General features: G+C 33.7%; 1 protein-coding gene across 2 annotated transcripts in view; it reads right to left on the bottom strand.

The window, feature by feature from the left end:
• Positions 1–13,446, bottom strand: part of LOC106458089 (dnaJ homolog subfamily B member 6-like) — a 62,094-nt gene extending 48,648 nt beyond the window's left edge. For both annotated transcript variants that reach the window (XM_022384211.1, XM_022384216.1), the window contains exon 1: positions 13,319–13,446. The gene's annotated coding sequence lies outside the window, so the exon portion shown is untranslated. The remainder of the gene's footprint in view (positions 1–13,318) is intronic.
• Between the last annotated feature and the right edge of the window lie 2,804 nt (positions 13,447–16,250).

The raw sequence follows: 16,250 nt of genomic DNA, 5'->3' as shown, positions 1-16,250 counted from the left end.
ATATATGCGTGCGTGCGCGCGCGTGTGTGTGTGTGTATATGTTTGTAGTTAAGCACAAAGCTACACAAAGGGCTATCAGTACTCTGCCCAACACGGGTATCGAAACCCGGTTTCTAGCGTTGTAAGACCGCAGACATACCGCTGTAACATTGGGGGCACACAGAGAGACAGACATGCAGATGTGCCATTGATAAAAGTTCCATTTGTGAATCCTTGGGTCTCAGACCTGACCGTTTAGCCCATGCGCAGTGTTGTTCAAGATGAAAATTCCGAATCCTTCCCAAAATGTATTCTGCTGCGTGTAAATTGGTACCAAGCTCCTCAATACTTGATTCTGTTCAAGTGCCCCAAGTCTTATTTTCCCACCAAGTCCCACAGACTATACAATTGTTTTAATTTTTAATATATAAGTGTATACTACCTCCAGTTCTCAGTATCACCTTTTCATTTAAGGTCGTTTTATTCGACCTTTAACTTCATTCAAATTCGCATTACTGAATCCAGCTGACAAATTCGATAACTTGTGTTAAAGGTGTCTCATATCTTACACAGGAACAAATCAACCTCAACTCCAAGACAAAAAAGGAAAAACGTTATATATATGCATGTCCGATAACCTGACCAACCAGATTTTTTAACGCAACTCAAAAGCTTATTGGTTTTTCTAATAAACGTCTGTGAAGTGGGAGAAATACTAAAAATGATAGAAAACACGAGTAAATGAGCCAAGCTGTCAAGTGAAATCGTGAAGAAATTAAAAAAGCTACCGATCTCAATACACTTTTATCGTTCGCAGAATCAGGTGATATTGAACGAGATGTTTACATCCACGTGGTGCACATTACATAATATTGACTGTAGATGCTGTACTGATGAAATAAATTTGGCCCTCTAAAGAAAGTATTCTGTGGCTGTTGAAAACCACTGGATCCCGTTTTGTATTTAATATGCATAAAGTTGGGATTCCCCCTCAACCACACATAGCTTAGTTGGCGATACGCTTCCAGAGCCAGATAGTACAACAATGAAACAAAAATGTCAAAGGTTGTTGTTCGGTGCAGAGAGACAGAGGAAAATGCAAATACTTTAAGCCAAAACGTACAATTCTCACCTTCAATAAACAGAAGCACCTTTGTCGAAGTCTGCCAAGAAATTCAACTACTCCGGGAAAAAAGCGTGCAACCTGTCTGTCTCTTGCACAGTCTTGGATAAAAGAAAAGGCCAAGCGGCACGAAATAGAAGGCCATCATATCTTAAGGTCTATATACAGAAAAATAAATACTATTATCGCTATATCTTTCATTTCCAATAAAGATACAAACTATAATGTAGCAATCCCATATTCCACGGCAAATACAAAGCATCTCAAAATGAGAACTAATGGTTTGGTTTTAGTGTTTCAAAGTAACAAATGTAAATCCCTACCTACCGACCCTACATTGTTCCATAACTGTTACCGGAAACAGTTTTTTTTTAGCCTAACAATAAAACGTCAAAAATAAAAAAAGCCCTGTATGGGCGACATATTTTGCTAATCAACTTGTCTAGTGGTTAGTATGCTCGAACTGTGAATCCGAAGATTCATGGTTTGTGAACCAACACCTTAAAAATGCTATCCGCACTTTGATGCCGTAGGTGCATAATAACCGTGAAGACTAGAGTAGCTCACGTGTTGGTAGTACAAAAGTGCTGTTCATTAGCTGCCTGCTCTTTAGTCAATCAGTTCAAAATTAGGGATGGCTATGCCCAATTATCCTTGTATAACTTTGCGCGATATTCTGAAACAAGAAAACGTCTGTAGCTGTAAATTTTAACCCCTTCGCTGCAGAGTCACTAAGAAGGGCCAGTCACAGTCAAAACCGGAATTCTCAACCACTCCACAGAGGGTGGAAGAGGACGAGAATCCCGAAACACCCACGTTTACGTAAAACAACTGCCAAGATCATCAACATCAGAATATTTCGTAGCCCTAAACTTGTTATCAGTCAACTAACTACCTATCGAGAAAGAAAGTAATTGCGATAAATACATAAATGCCAAATATCACTTGACCCTATTAAAAGATGATATTATAGAAAAAAGAAATCATAGTCCAGGCAAAAGATAGCTTATTTATCAGTATCATGTTAATATTCAGTGTTTATTATTGTTAAAACTCCAGGGTATACAACTTCCTTCGACCTTGTTTTAAGAAGGAAAAAAAACACTTCACTATAAACAAAAAATAAATACAAATTTACCTTTCTTTAACACTAATAACTAAAGTTTAAAAATGACCAGTTTCCTGATACGTGACACAGGTAGAATTTTACAATATTAGAGCACAGTGTCGGTTTTGTAATAAACGCGAACAAAATGTAGGGCAGGAATGATCACGGAACAGCTGTGCAGAACAAGAACTTGTAGGTTGAGTTGACTAGACGTCCACATACTGCACTGAATAATAAACTTGTTTCAACCACGTGCGATCACAACTAGAACTGGTACGTGTATCCGGTAAAAGCGATTATTGGATAATTGCCAATACGATATTTTTTCATAATTTTAAGCCCGACGTTCTTCCAAGAAATAAAAGCTGTGAAAAATAAAAGTAATAGTTAAATGTATCATGTTATTAATGTTTTCAAATAATAACTATGATATCTTAAACTTTGGAAGAAGTCAGATTGTAGTGGATGATAAAAAATTAAGTTGTACAATATGTAAATTATGCCCATTTTACGAAGCTACGTTGAATTCTTGGACGATCTGCCATCATCTCACTGTGGAAACTTGTAAGGTCATCCGATTTTCATCTGTTGATTGAGGAATAACATTTTACATATGTCCACCAAATTTCATCAAAATCAGATCATTTTTGACTGAGTTAAAGAGCAAAGATAGTGTAAAAAATTGGTCCCCATGTTAATTGATAGGGATTTCTTTTTGTATGACGTTTTGGGACTTTGATTCTCCATAAACTAACCACTCTTATGTTGGGTATAGTCCAAATATATACCAGCTTTCGTCCAAATCCATTCAGCCGCTTGACATGTGCTTGAATAGAATCTCAGCTTTCGTCATTATATCTTTCCTTTAGTTAACTTTAGAATATTATGATTATTTTACAATAGAGTAACATTTTACGTTTGGAAATTTTGGTTCTATTTGTTTTGCCGGTGAGGAAGCCAGTAATATAGAGATTTTATTCTCCATGAAGTCGGGACGTTTTGGCCGGATCAGGTGATATGTCCACTTTCATCCTTATCTTGTTTGGTCCTTTTATCAAGTTCAGTAGCTAGCCCTACATAATTTTTATTTAGCGATGTTTTTTTTTCTTCTTCTTAATACTTGTTTGCTTACTTTATTTATTTATTTTTATAAGATGGCGTACGTGGGTTACTAGGTTATAGTGTACCCTAAAGCTTTATAACTTTTGCATAGAATAATAATAATAATAAAATAGGTAGTCAAAGATTATGAAAACTGTTTTGCTCTATCAAATAATGATATAATTATAGTTACTGCTAGAACTAGGCCTGTTGAAGAAAGATGAGATAAAATAAGAAATGCCAGGTAACTCTTGATATCTAGCTGCTGATGACCTGTAGAGAAGAAAATCCATACGACTTTTGTATTGCTATTGTATATACGGGCGTCAGTGCCACCCCTACTTAGAGAGAGCTAGAGCACTTTCCGATACATAGCTGGCGGATTCAACAAAACTACCCGACTTTTTTAATTTCTGATATCTACAAAGTTCCATCATTGATAATATTGCACGACATACAAGCTCATTAACCATGTTCGTGATGTTCTGTAGTATATGCCTTTCTACGCTGTGTACTAAGAAGCGACTGTTTCGATAATCTGATTGTGGTGATTATCTTAAGACATCACCAAGTAAGTGATGATCTAACTTTATAGTTATTTTGTTGTCTATCTACATTGATTCTTCTTAATAACTACAAATCTTTTTCAAACGAATAATATTCATTCACCCAGCAGAATGTTTTCTTTGTGTTGCTCTCTCTTAATTCCAAGGTGTCCAAGTACTCGGAGGAACGAGATTTAACAACGTAAAAGAGTGAAGTGCGCAAAAAAGAAGTGACAAAAAAGTGGAAGAAAATGTGAAGTAATAATTTAGGGCCAATGGGAGAAAAATGGCAAAAAAAAACATAAGAAAAAAATGGAAAATATTTTTAGAACTGTGACTGAAGGTCATGGGTAAGAGTAATAGATAAAATACAGAAAATGAACAAGATAGTTTTTTAATAATAAAATTACACAATAGGCTATCTGTGCTATTTACACCACAAGTATCGAAACCCAAATTTTAGCGTTTTAGGCCTTCAAACTTAACGCTGAGCTACGGGGGTGGGGGTGAACGAGTGAGACGAAATATGTAGTACCAAATTATCACTTTTTCTAAGCTACAAAACCAAAAGTTACTTATCAGTATTTCTCATGTATGATCAGCAATTGAAGGTGTTATTTGACAACATTAGAGTTCGAAAAAGCGTCCATCCGCACGTCCGGATCAAGCAGGTTTTACTGGAGGACGACTATATTATCAAACGTACAAGTTCGCCTGGTCTAGTAAAAAATTGCAAAGCTTTACACGTTAGATTTTCTATTATAACAGATGCGTAATGTTTTGAATAGATCGTCCAATAATCATATAAGTATTCAAAAACAAACTGATGTCGCATAATAAAATTCGCTGCTGTCGTTAGCGGTAATTTGGGAAAAATAGAAAATGTTTCATTTACTACTGATTGATTAATTGCATTGAATAAACTTTCTTTTACTAAAGTCCTAGGGTTAATTTTGATTTCCTACTTCTTATTTTCATACTCATATATCTTGCTTATTGTATTATTACAAGATTTGAAGTATTCACTTTTAGTTATAAACAAACCGTGATGTATGACTACGTCATATTAGTAAAGCACGTGATCACGTATACTATAGGCTTAGTTTCGTAATCGTTAATAAGTATCATTTTTTAATCTAAAATTTATAATTCGAAGGTTAATTATTTGTTTCGTCTAATTCAAGGTTCTTGGAATTTAAATTTTTGGCACTTAATACCGATAATAAGAGTAAAGATTACTGAATGTTCGAGTCTATGAAAAGTTGAAACATCCTTACAAACAAGCATAATTTTGATTAGTTATAGTAAAAGTTTTATAATTAATTAGCGTTTTTTACCGTGCGCGTTCGAGAATTAGCGAAAGCGAGGCTCAGCAGACGACGGCGTACTGATATTACGCAATATGCATCCAAAAACCATCAAAACAAAAGTGGTACCAAAACAGCAAACAGTAATATACAATCGGAAGATAAAGGCGATTAGACAGAAGCAAGTATTACTGTATATTTATCACAGATAGAGGAAGCTGAAACAAGATTAGACTATCCCAGTCATGCCAACAGCAATCATGACACCGAAAACTTTAACCTCTTTAACTACTGCTACATCTAATGCTGGTACATAAACACAACACAAAACGTATGATGACAACAAAAGGAAAAAGCCATTCAAAGAACCTTGGAAAAGTAAATACTGTCAAACATTTCCAAAACTTGCTTATACAGAAAGCCAGTTCTTCAAAGAAACTAGTGATAGCCAGCAAGGTTTCGAAAATATACATTAAAATTCCATCAGAAAAGTAGATCACAACTAAAATGTAATGCATCAATCAAAAGCAATAGCTGCATCCAAGTCGACTCCTATGGCAAAAGTACTGAGACACGAATGCAGACAGTATTAAAAATTACATATTTGTTCAACACTGCATATTATATCGTACAAATGTACATGGCATTCTCGAAATTTGAGACCCTTTGTGAACTGTGAAATATAAACAGTGTAAATTTGGACAAAAATTACCTCAATGACCATGGTTGCAAAGATTTCGCGATATCCATAGCAGCTGTTAAGTTGGAAACCATGGAACAGGTTGCTGCTCTTAAATATTTATCTGTACTTGCTTATGGTTCCACAGATGCTGCAATAACTGAGCAAGAAGCAGTTATGTTCGTTTTGAGCATAATGCTACACCAGTCACTAAATTGATACAGGTCATTGCTGTTGATTCGTCTACTAGACAAGAAGTATATATAGGCATAAAACTACTTATTCTTCCATTGAAATAAGTCCCGCCATTATGTCTCAAAATTAGATTGGCTTGAATCTTGATGGGGCAAATATTAACAAGGGCCACAAGCCAGGAGTGTAGGTCTTAGAACACATTGGTGTCCCACACACACTTGCCATGCATAAATCACAATATAGAGCTCGTTATTTTAGATGTAAAAAATGATACACCTTACCTCGAGTGATTTGATGACACCCTCAAATTTGTATTCAAGTTCTACTAGTACTCACCAAATCATAAAAGAAAACTGCATAATATTGCTGCAGTTTTAGATATAAGTTGGCACACTATGGAAGCATAGAACAAATCAGATGACTTGCTAGTCAGAATCTCGCTTTAAGAGCCCTTTCTCAGAATTTCAAAGCAACTGTTGTTCACTTGGAGGATACTGCTGGTACTGGTAGTCGAAAAGATACCAAAGTCAGGAGAATCTTGTAATATGTTCAAACAAAGTTTTATACTTTGTGAATGATAATAGTGCTGCTCTGAGTGCCATGTCACGAGCATTTCAAGCGGAAGACACTCTCATCACTGAAGTGATCCCAAGATTGACAACTTCTTTACTTAAGTTGGTAAGCCTCAAATCCACACTAGGTCCAAGTCCGAAGACTTTCTTGAAGAAATACAAGAATGGCGAGTTAAAATGACTTAAAACTCGAAGAAGAATTTATGAAAGGGGCTGTAAACCCCTGTATACTGAAATGATTGATGGAGCTATGGTTTATATTGATGCGAGATTTGGGAAACTACAGAGTCTACCATTCAGTAATTTTGTTGAAGTGTTCAATTTCAACACCTAGCCACATGAAATTCAAAAATTAGTGAACTATGGTCTTATGGGAATGTGGAGTTTGAAAGGATCCTGGGTCACTTTACTACGTTTTTTGAGGAGGAACAGAGGGAAGCTACCTTTGAGGAACGGTTGCTCTTCAAGCTGCATGTGTCAAAATCAGAAATTCATCTCATCTCCAAGTGTATGATGACTTATTGAGAGGAAAACCTGGTCAATTTGTCAACATTTTGTATGTTGTTAAGATAATGATGGCCATTTCAGTCAGCACAGATGGTGTTGAGAGGGAATTTTCAACGATGAACATTAAGACTCAAAACGTAAACTATATCAGGCCAGATTAAATACCATCGTGGAAATTAATATGAATAGTACTCCTCTGAAAGAATTCAATGCTTTACCTGCAGTACAGCATTGGTTAGATTTTGGTCCTGCCTATTTGGCATGTGGATGGGCATGCAGTGACAGTGACTGAATCACCCCATGAGTAGTGAAACTATCGTTAATTTTGGCTGAGAAGTGGCTTACTAAATTGAAATATTTCAGAATGTGCCAACTGAAAACTATACTTAAAAGTCATTATAAAATATGTGCAATGCTGTTTAGTCAGACTGTCTGTCAGCATTTTAATAATAAATACCTAGTATATAAATTGATTTATTTCTCAAACTATCTGGTTACAATAGATTAAAAATTGAAATACTCACCATACTAGCCTACTACACTAGTAAGAAAACCTTTTGTTATTTTTGTCCTGACAGTGCATGTCAAATTACTTGTGTCTCCATTTATTTCATGTTTGCCAAAAGTAAAGAAAAGAACAGTAATTAATATTGTTGTCATGTATTTTACGGACTTTCAAAGACAATACATATATCTAGTAGAGTTAAAGCTGTAATAATACAATTTTAATCACTTTTTTTATTCTCATAAAATCTGGGCGTTTCCACTTGAGAACAAGTAAAAAATCATGTGAGCTCGCATCCTGAACACCTATGGTATGAATTCAAAGTAGTCCACATATTGAATTTATTAATACTACTAATGTTGTTTATGATCATACGAAGCTGAAGTCATCCATGACAAGATGAAAATAAGGCATTATAACAATGCTGACGAATCTGGTTCCAGAGAAGAGACATTGTGACTATGCAACCCAAAGAAAAGAAAATACGTGTTTTTAAAAATCAAACTATACTAGAACGTGCAGTAATAAAAAGAATCAATGTTGTCATGTATTATTTTCTAAAAAGTAAATGTATTGTGACAGTGATCGTTAAGCGTGACAGGCTATAAAGATACTATAGTGAGAAACTAGTCTATTGGTAGAAATGTTTAACTGTTTGAGGATACTTTAAAAAAGAAATCACCAATTAAAGAAGAGTTGCTCTCGGTGTGACTTCTGGGACTGAACCAGGGAAATGTAATTTAATAAAAGTAGAAACCTAATGCTCTACGTACAGAACTGGTGATAATCCTAATATTGATAATAATCCACAAAAGAAGAACGTTACGAGTTATCGTCAAGACAACGAAAAAGTAGACTAACAGGTATGGTTTTCTATATAGTTAAATTAAGAAATATAACTATAGAAATTCTAAGTGCTTTCACAGGTTAAAAAAAATATACCATGTAGTGTCATTTCTTACAATATTATAACCTGTCTTCATTCATTTTAGTAATGAAAGGCATGGATATGTGGTATTAACTTTAACCGCTAACCCAGACTTCTTTTGGAAAGTATAGACTTTCTAAAACAATTACTTTAACAAAAACAACCTCTCTTATACAGTACGAAAAAAACAAAAAACGAGCAAAAAGATTTATAATACGAAAACAGTATATTTGAGAGATAAAGATACAAGAAATGAAATAACCTGTATAAGAAGAAAAAAAACGTATTGTTTGTTTTGAATTTCGCGCAAAGCTACACGAGGGCTATCTGCGCTAGCCGTCCCTAATTTACCAGTGTAAAATTAGAGGGAAGGCAGCTAGTCATCATAGTAGGATTGACCGGCACATTTTAGCGCCCCCACAGCTGAAAGGGCCCTATGTGAATTGAAGGATATCTCTATTTAGGCCTAGTGCTCAATAGTGATAACATGCATTAATTGTATATTTATAATTAAAGCAACCTCAATGCTAGTTAGACAATTTTGGATTGGTAGTTTCGCTGGAATATATTCTTTTTTTATGTTAGGAAAGAAATAAACTTCAATGTGGTAGTGGACATAAATATTTGTGTGTATATTGTTGAACAGTATTTGAATTTTTATTGTTTTCTTTTCTCAAAATCTGCCAAATATATAACAGTGAATAATTATGAACTTAGTATTATCATTTTGATTAACAAATTAGTTATATTAGTGTTATGCAATAGAATGCCTAATGAAGATTATTATTAATAATTTAGTGTTGTTTATAAGTGGAAATATTAATCTGGTTAATTTTATCACATGTCGCTAGTTTGGATAATAGACGTGATCTTGGTTTTTACGGAGTTTTAGAGTATGTTATTGGATTTCTTATCGATTGAAAGTTACTGGTGTTCTGGAATAGAGGTTATGCGAAATGTCACCATCTAGTTTCTTTGTTGTTAAGTAGAAAGCTACACAATGGGCTATCTCTGCTCTGCCCACCATGTATATCGAAACCTGGTTTTCGGCGTTATAAGCCGCTGAGCAACGAGGGGGGGGGGCACTTAGTTATATAAAAGCCCGCAAGCTCTGGAGAGTTCAGAAATTCGCATCTAATTTAGAGGGAAAATAAAAGTAGTAGTAAAAAATTATACAGTGAGTGAGTTTGGTGAATTACATGTTGTGGGTATTATCTATATAGGATAAACTGGTTCCCGGATGCAATTTCCGCTTCATTACCCGCTACATAAACAACAAATGAAAGGGTACCGATGTGAACCGCGAGATAAGACCCGAGACTCTCGTGTGATCTTTATTTAAAAACAATTCCACGTGTACGAATGACTTCCCACGAAATGTAAATCATAAAACATAACAGAATAGGTTTTAGAAAAATAATCTGTGTAGCTGGAAAAGTGACTTTTATCGCAAGAACCGTGGAGATTTACTAACTCAGATGCTGGACACAGTATAATACCGATCGGTTAGTCACCCAGAGCCATTGTCACATCGGGGCATACCAGTCACTATTGTAGCGAAGTGACACTACAGGTTCTTTCCTTCAGAATAAAGCCACATTGGATTATCTGCTGTATCCACTACATGAATCGAACCACGGATTTTAGCGTTGTAAATACTTGATTTACCGCTGTCCCACAGTGTGACGTGACACTACAAAAAGAATCAGTTCATGTAGAAGACAGATTTAACTGTGTATTTAAATGTATTAAAAAGTAATTTGCAGTTAACTTTTTTTTAACTTTTTCCAATATTTCGCCGATTTTCGGCATTGAAACCATAACTTTAAAGTATTATTATAGTTCATATTTAAATAGTGTTTCATAGAATCTTATGTTTCTCATTACCCAGCCCAAATGAAGAGTTCTCGAAGTGAACCAAAAGCTCATTAGACAGGAACTTGTGGAGCACAAGGGACAGATCTGAAATGCTATTTTTAGACACATACACCGCCGATTTCGAGTCACAATGGATAAATTAAGAGGAATGTGAAGAAAATAAACAAACAGTTAACTTATTTTTATAACAATTTTCAGGCCTATTGGTTTTCCAATATTTCGGCGAGGAAACCGTAATTTCTATTAAGCTGTTGTTTTCGATTTATAAATTGTTTTGCAAATAAATGTCTGATATTTTAATTATTTTATTTTTTATCTGAAGTGAACTAATAAGGTTCGCATCTTCAAAAAGTATTTGAGTAATATGTAAATGAACGCAGTAAAAATCTACTTATTAACAACGTTGTATATTTAGAAAGTATAGCCTCTGAATGCATAATTAACTTTCGAGATAGCTATTGACGACAAAAAAAAAATCATATTTTACTTTAAGTGTTAATAAATGCCGCACTTTTATTTAATGTAATTTTAATAAAATATTCACGCTGTCCAAAGTTTTACTATGGCGTTTTAAAAATCAAATTTGGTAATTAAATTATAATCCTGTAATGCAGTTTGTTACTTTTATAACGTTCATTAACAAAACGTAATCCAACAAAAAAACAAAATTGAATTCTGATGAGGGTTAAATAATAGAAATAATAAAATAATTTAAACGTAAATATGTTCGTGTTTTGTTTTTTACGAAATTGAATTCCAAAATAAGATTAGTTGAGGATTGCTTTCTCGAGCAAAATCGGATCCGCAGACATCCAAGACACGATGCTACCCGTTTCAAATAAACAGTGTATAAGATTGTTATGGACAGCCAATTACTTTTAATGGAAAATACTACAAATGAAAGTGAAATAAAATGCGAGCTGAAAAAATACGGACCTTATATACTGCTTTATGCAAGTTTAAACTTCTGCTCCTATACCAAAGTGAGACTCCAGGGATAGCACACCCAATAGATCATGTGGAATGTCTCATTTGTTCGAGGTGTACTTATTTCATTAAACTACCATCTATAATATTCTTGTGAGCTGTACTTTTGATGTTGTAATTTGTTTGTTAGCCAGGGATATCTGCGGGTTTTTGATAATGTAATGTGACATTAAGTTCAAGTTAGTCCTACAACTCCCTAAAACGCTGATCCACTGGGGGGACAATACAGAAGAAAGACATTCCAAAACCTGGGAAACATCGAGCTCTACTTTGAGGTTTCTGATCTGGAAGTCTGAAAGACTGGGCCCTTGGGCAAAACCTGGATTTTTTTTTTTTTTTTTTTACAAGTCTCTAAAGCAGTTTTAAGAACTAATTATACATATATTCATCATCCATTATTTATTCCACAAACCACAGTAAAAAGACGTAAACAAAGATAGTGCTCATTCCAAACCTAAATAATACTATCATAAAAGAACAATTTGTGATACTTTCTTGATAGTAAGGCAATTTATTAGAAATATATACAAAATTAAGCTAGTTATCAGGATGAATAAATGTTTGAATACAAATTATGATAATAATCCAGGACGATGTCAAGTTTAAGTTATTTTCTTGCCCATTACTACGTTCTTGCAATAAACTTCATTTTCTTACAAGAGTTAAAATAGAAACTGTTAATGTATTTTAAGTAACGTACTCCTGCGGCATTCCCCGTACGACGCCCACCTATAGCCATTTGGAATCAACTCTAAACTTTCTCACAAAAGTAAAGGAGAACATTTGCAAAAGCAATCGTATTCACAAAATTAACCGTAAACTTAATGGATATCCAATCTTACCAATTACTCCCAAAGGCGTAATATGAAAGAAAAAAATTGAGTATGCAAATAATTAAATATAACGGGAAGGGAAAGTTTTATAGGTAAGAAATAGATATAACAAACTACCCAATTTTCGATCAAAATACACGGTGTCAGTTAATTACACATTTATTAATATTGTCATGTTTGATTTGTTTTTAAATGTTTCTGAGTGCTTAATAAAAACCAAAGTTAAAAAGAAATTAGACTAAATGCATTTTGTTACCCCAATTATCACGCAAATTAAAATTCTGCCACTAAATTTGCATTTTAATTTTATATATTGATTTTTACAACTTACAAGAAATGTACATTGGTGTAACTATTACATAAAATGCTTATCAGTATCACTGCTTTTCAATAATCTATTGGAAGCACCAATTATTGTTTTTCGTGAAATTCTAAGGTGAAATGTGGGAAATCAAGAAAGTCCCTCAGACAGAGAACGTTTTTTCACCTTTAATGCGACAAGAGGTTCGGTTAGACTAGAGTGATGACCTTGAGTAACGTCATACAATACAGCTTGTATTACCTTATAGGTGTAGACTTAACATGGTTTTTGTTACTAGTACTACTTGTGACTGTTAAAATCTTAGCTTCAGCAGTTCGGTTTATTGTATTTTAATTTGTCGCAACCCGTTGAATGAAAAACAAATCACATTATTCCCTAATGGCAAAACAAAAATAAACGTGAAGCATTTTCACAAATAAAATGTTGAAAACTTATCTCCAATAACCACGCAAATAGTCCGATCATTCGGCCTAAGGCTAGGGTAACAGTAACACTAACATAATAATTAGTTACACTGTTAGTGTTACGACCTATAATCATACGTACATAGCTAAAACATAGTTCAAGGTTTTCTTTCTTTGTATGCTGTAATTTAAATGCAACTTGCAAGATCATAAATTTTCCATATACTAACAATGCGTGAGTGATATATAGCACTCACATAACTGTCCCAATTCTAACGAAAACACTTTTTATTTCTTAACAAATTTATAGTGAAACTACACACTAAATAAACTCTTAAAGCTTACCTTTTTTTACCTTAGTTTTCTCTGTACGACATGAAAGAATAAAATACCAGATAAATCTTTAGTGGGTTCAGTAAATTAAAAGCAAACTTTAAAACTACAGTGTGGATGAATTCGAGCACTACTTTACGTTCTCAATCCTGTTATATAATGAAAAACAAAGCACCCTACTTTACAAGTTAACAGTAATACCTACCCAGAGAAGGGAAGCAGCAATGCCTCTTTAAAGCGCCCTCTACTGTATTATAGAAAAACAAACTAATGCATTCTAACTTCAATACAAGACTCAACTGAGGAAACAAAACCGCGTGAAAGTAACAAATAATACATTTTCATATATTTCAAAGTAAAATATAATTGAGACTTATTTCCATAGAATAAAGTTTCAGACACTGTTTAAAAAATTGTTTGCACTAGTGGTAAATAAAGAACAGTTTACCAACCTATTATCATAATTTATTAGGCCGTAAAGAAGTTTGAGCAGTATAAATGACTGAATCACAAGGAAGCTAACCGTGGGGGAAAGAAGAAGCAATGGCCCTCTTCCCACAGGAAGATACGAAACTTGAAACTGCTAGTTGCAAGTTAACCACATTTTCTTAATAAAACGGTAGTTTGTGACATTTTGAGATAGACAGTTATATTTTCTGTTAGTAATCAAATAATTGCCAGGCATTGTCAACCATACCATTACACTCTAATCACAGTGGATGAAAGTCACACATGCAATGTGGAGGCACGCGAAAATCTGACTTTGGTGATATTATTTTTATATATAAAGCCAGGTTTGCCTCCTAAGAGTAATTTTTGTGACTTTTGCTGACTTTAATTTCACATTTTTTTTTGTTTTTTACATTCAGTTTGGTTAAACTTTGATAACGTTTTGCTTGAGTTAAACTTTAAGTAACTAATAGTTTTTGGTTAGACAATGCTTCAACTATGCTTGATTGAATATTAACTTGAATTTCATTTGAGTTTATTTACTTTGCATTTTAGTTTAATTTTGGGTTATTTTAGGTTTTATATTAAGACATCTAACGTAACTTACGGGAAGGTGGAACAATGAGCTAGTAAGAGAAATCTATTATTAAAATTTTTTCAACTCTCATCTTTCCAATTCATCACATCCACCACAAAAAACTGCCCTTGTTTTATATTGTAGTACTATATTTTGATTTTCAATATATTTGTTTGTGAACAAAGACGTTTTTTACAACCACATGTGTTTGACTTTTTCTTCACTACAAACTCAATCAGAATAGGGAAAGAAATATAAAACATGCAGCTGAATATTCGAAAGATGTAACTTTACAACTACCTCTCCAATGGGCAGACCAGGTGTAATCTCAGAAGAATGACGCAGTGCAAAAGAAGATCAACGATTTTGTGATCACATGTTCTGCGAAAACTGTACATACGGTAGAAAAACGGAAAGTTTGAAACTTTGATATATTAAAATAAGGTAGAAAACACATGCTATGCCTGCATACCACAATTTTTCTCTCTCTCTCTCTTCTGTTGCAGGCTTTTCATCAAGCTGACATTAAGCTTAAACTTTAAAACCATTTAGATTTTCACAGGTGGACTGATCAAATAGTACTGTAACTTTCATTCACCTCTGTTAAATATGTACTTGCAATACAGACGACAAAACCTTTTAACAAAGATATCATTTTAATGGTTAACATGAAAAAGACATCCTTGAAAAGAGATATGCAAACAAGCATAAATTCCAAGATAGTCTTAAAAACCAAAATTAATATGATGCAGGAATTACATCTCAGAAAAAACAACTTTTTAAAACAGAGACAACAATAATCAAGCTACAATAACACAAAAAACTTTACCAACAAAATTACCATACAACACCTTTAACAATGAAATTACAAATTAAACCTTTTAACATATAATGGTAAAAAGAAACATAATACATGAAGTAAAACGAACTAAAGAAAACACGCTAAAAATTATTAACATATTCAAAAACAAATCAGATGCAAATATACATATCAAGTTTTATGTATGGGCCAGATTTTTACAACAGGTGTCTGTGATGTGTTGGCAATAAATTTCAAAAATAAACAAACAGCAACACAGTCCACTTGTTTTAGAATAATATATTAAAACAAATCAAACTTATATAAAAATGTTCTTTATGCTGTTGATAATTACAGTTGTGTCCAGAGCTTTAAATAATTGTCTCCTTTTCGTCAAAGTCTATACAGGCTAGTTATTTTAGAACACAATTTAACAAGACGAAATGTTCTTCTAGCTGTGTTATCGCAATATAGTCTGTGATAATTTCTCTTTAAAATTGCCACTATACTTGGTGGTTACCACAGTTGTATCCAGAGCTTTAAATAATTGTTTCTTTTTCGTCAAAGTCCACACAGACTGGTTCAATTACTTTAGAACATAACTGACAAGACGAATTATTCTCCCCTATCTTAATTATTACAATACAGTCTATTATAATTTCAGTTTAAAATTCACCACTATACGCTCTTTATAGTTAAACTCACAATCATTCAGTCTATATCTAGCTAACGAACTAAATTTTCGACGCGTATTTATACCCCGACAGAGGTCTATAACGTTTCGCACACTCTAGATCAGGGGTCACCAAACTTTTTTCACAGCGGGCCAGATAACTGAGAGAATGATGAGCGCGGGCTGCATAACCATTTCGTTCAATACAATACAGTGAATACACAAAAAATAAAGGCAACATACATGTTTATTTTCCAAAAAGGTAAGCAGCGATAAAATTCAACAAGTTTTTCCTTTTCTGTGCTTCTTTTTCAACAAGTCATTTGCTTGCAAATCAATGATCTCCAACTATAGTTCGACTGGCACGTCATCAAGGTTACAATCAAACGGATTCTGTAACAGAAGAATATCACTCTAATCTCTGTCAAGATCTGAAAATCTCTCA

This window comes from Limulus polyphemus, unplaced genomic scaffold, assembly GCF_000517525.1.
Source record: "Limulus polyphemus unplaced genomic scaffold, Limulus_polyphemus-2.1.2 Scaffold415, whole genome shotgun sequence".
Lineage (NCBI taxonomy): Eukaryota > Metazoa > Arthropoda > Merostomata > Xiphosura > Limulidae > Limulus > Limulus polyphemus.
This window is presented reverse-complemented; position numbering and strand designations above follow the sequence as displayed.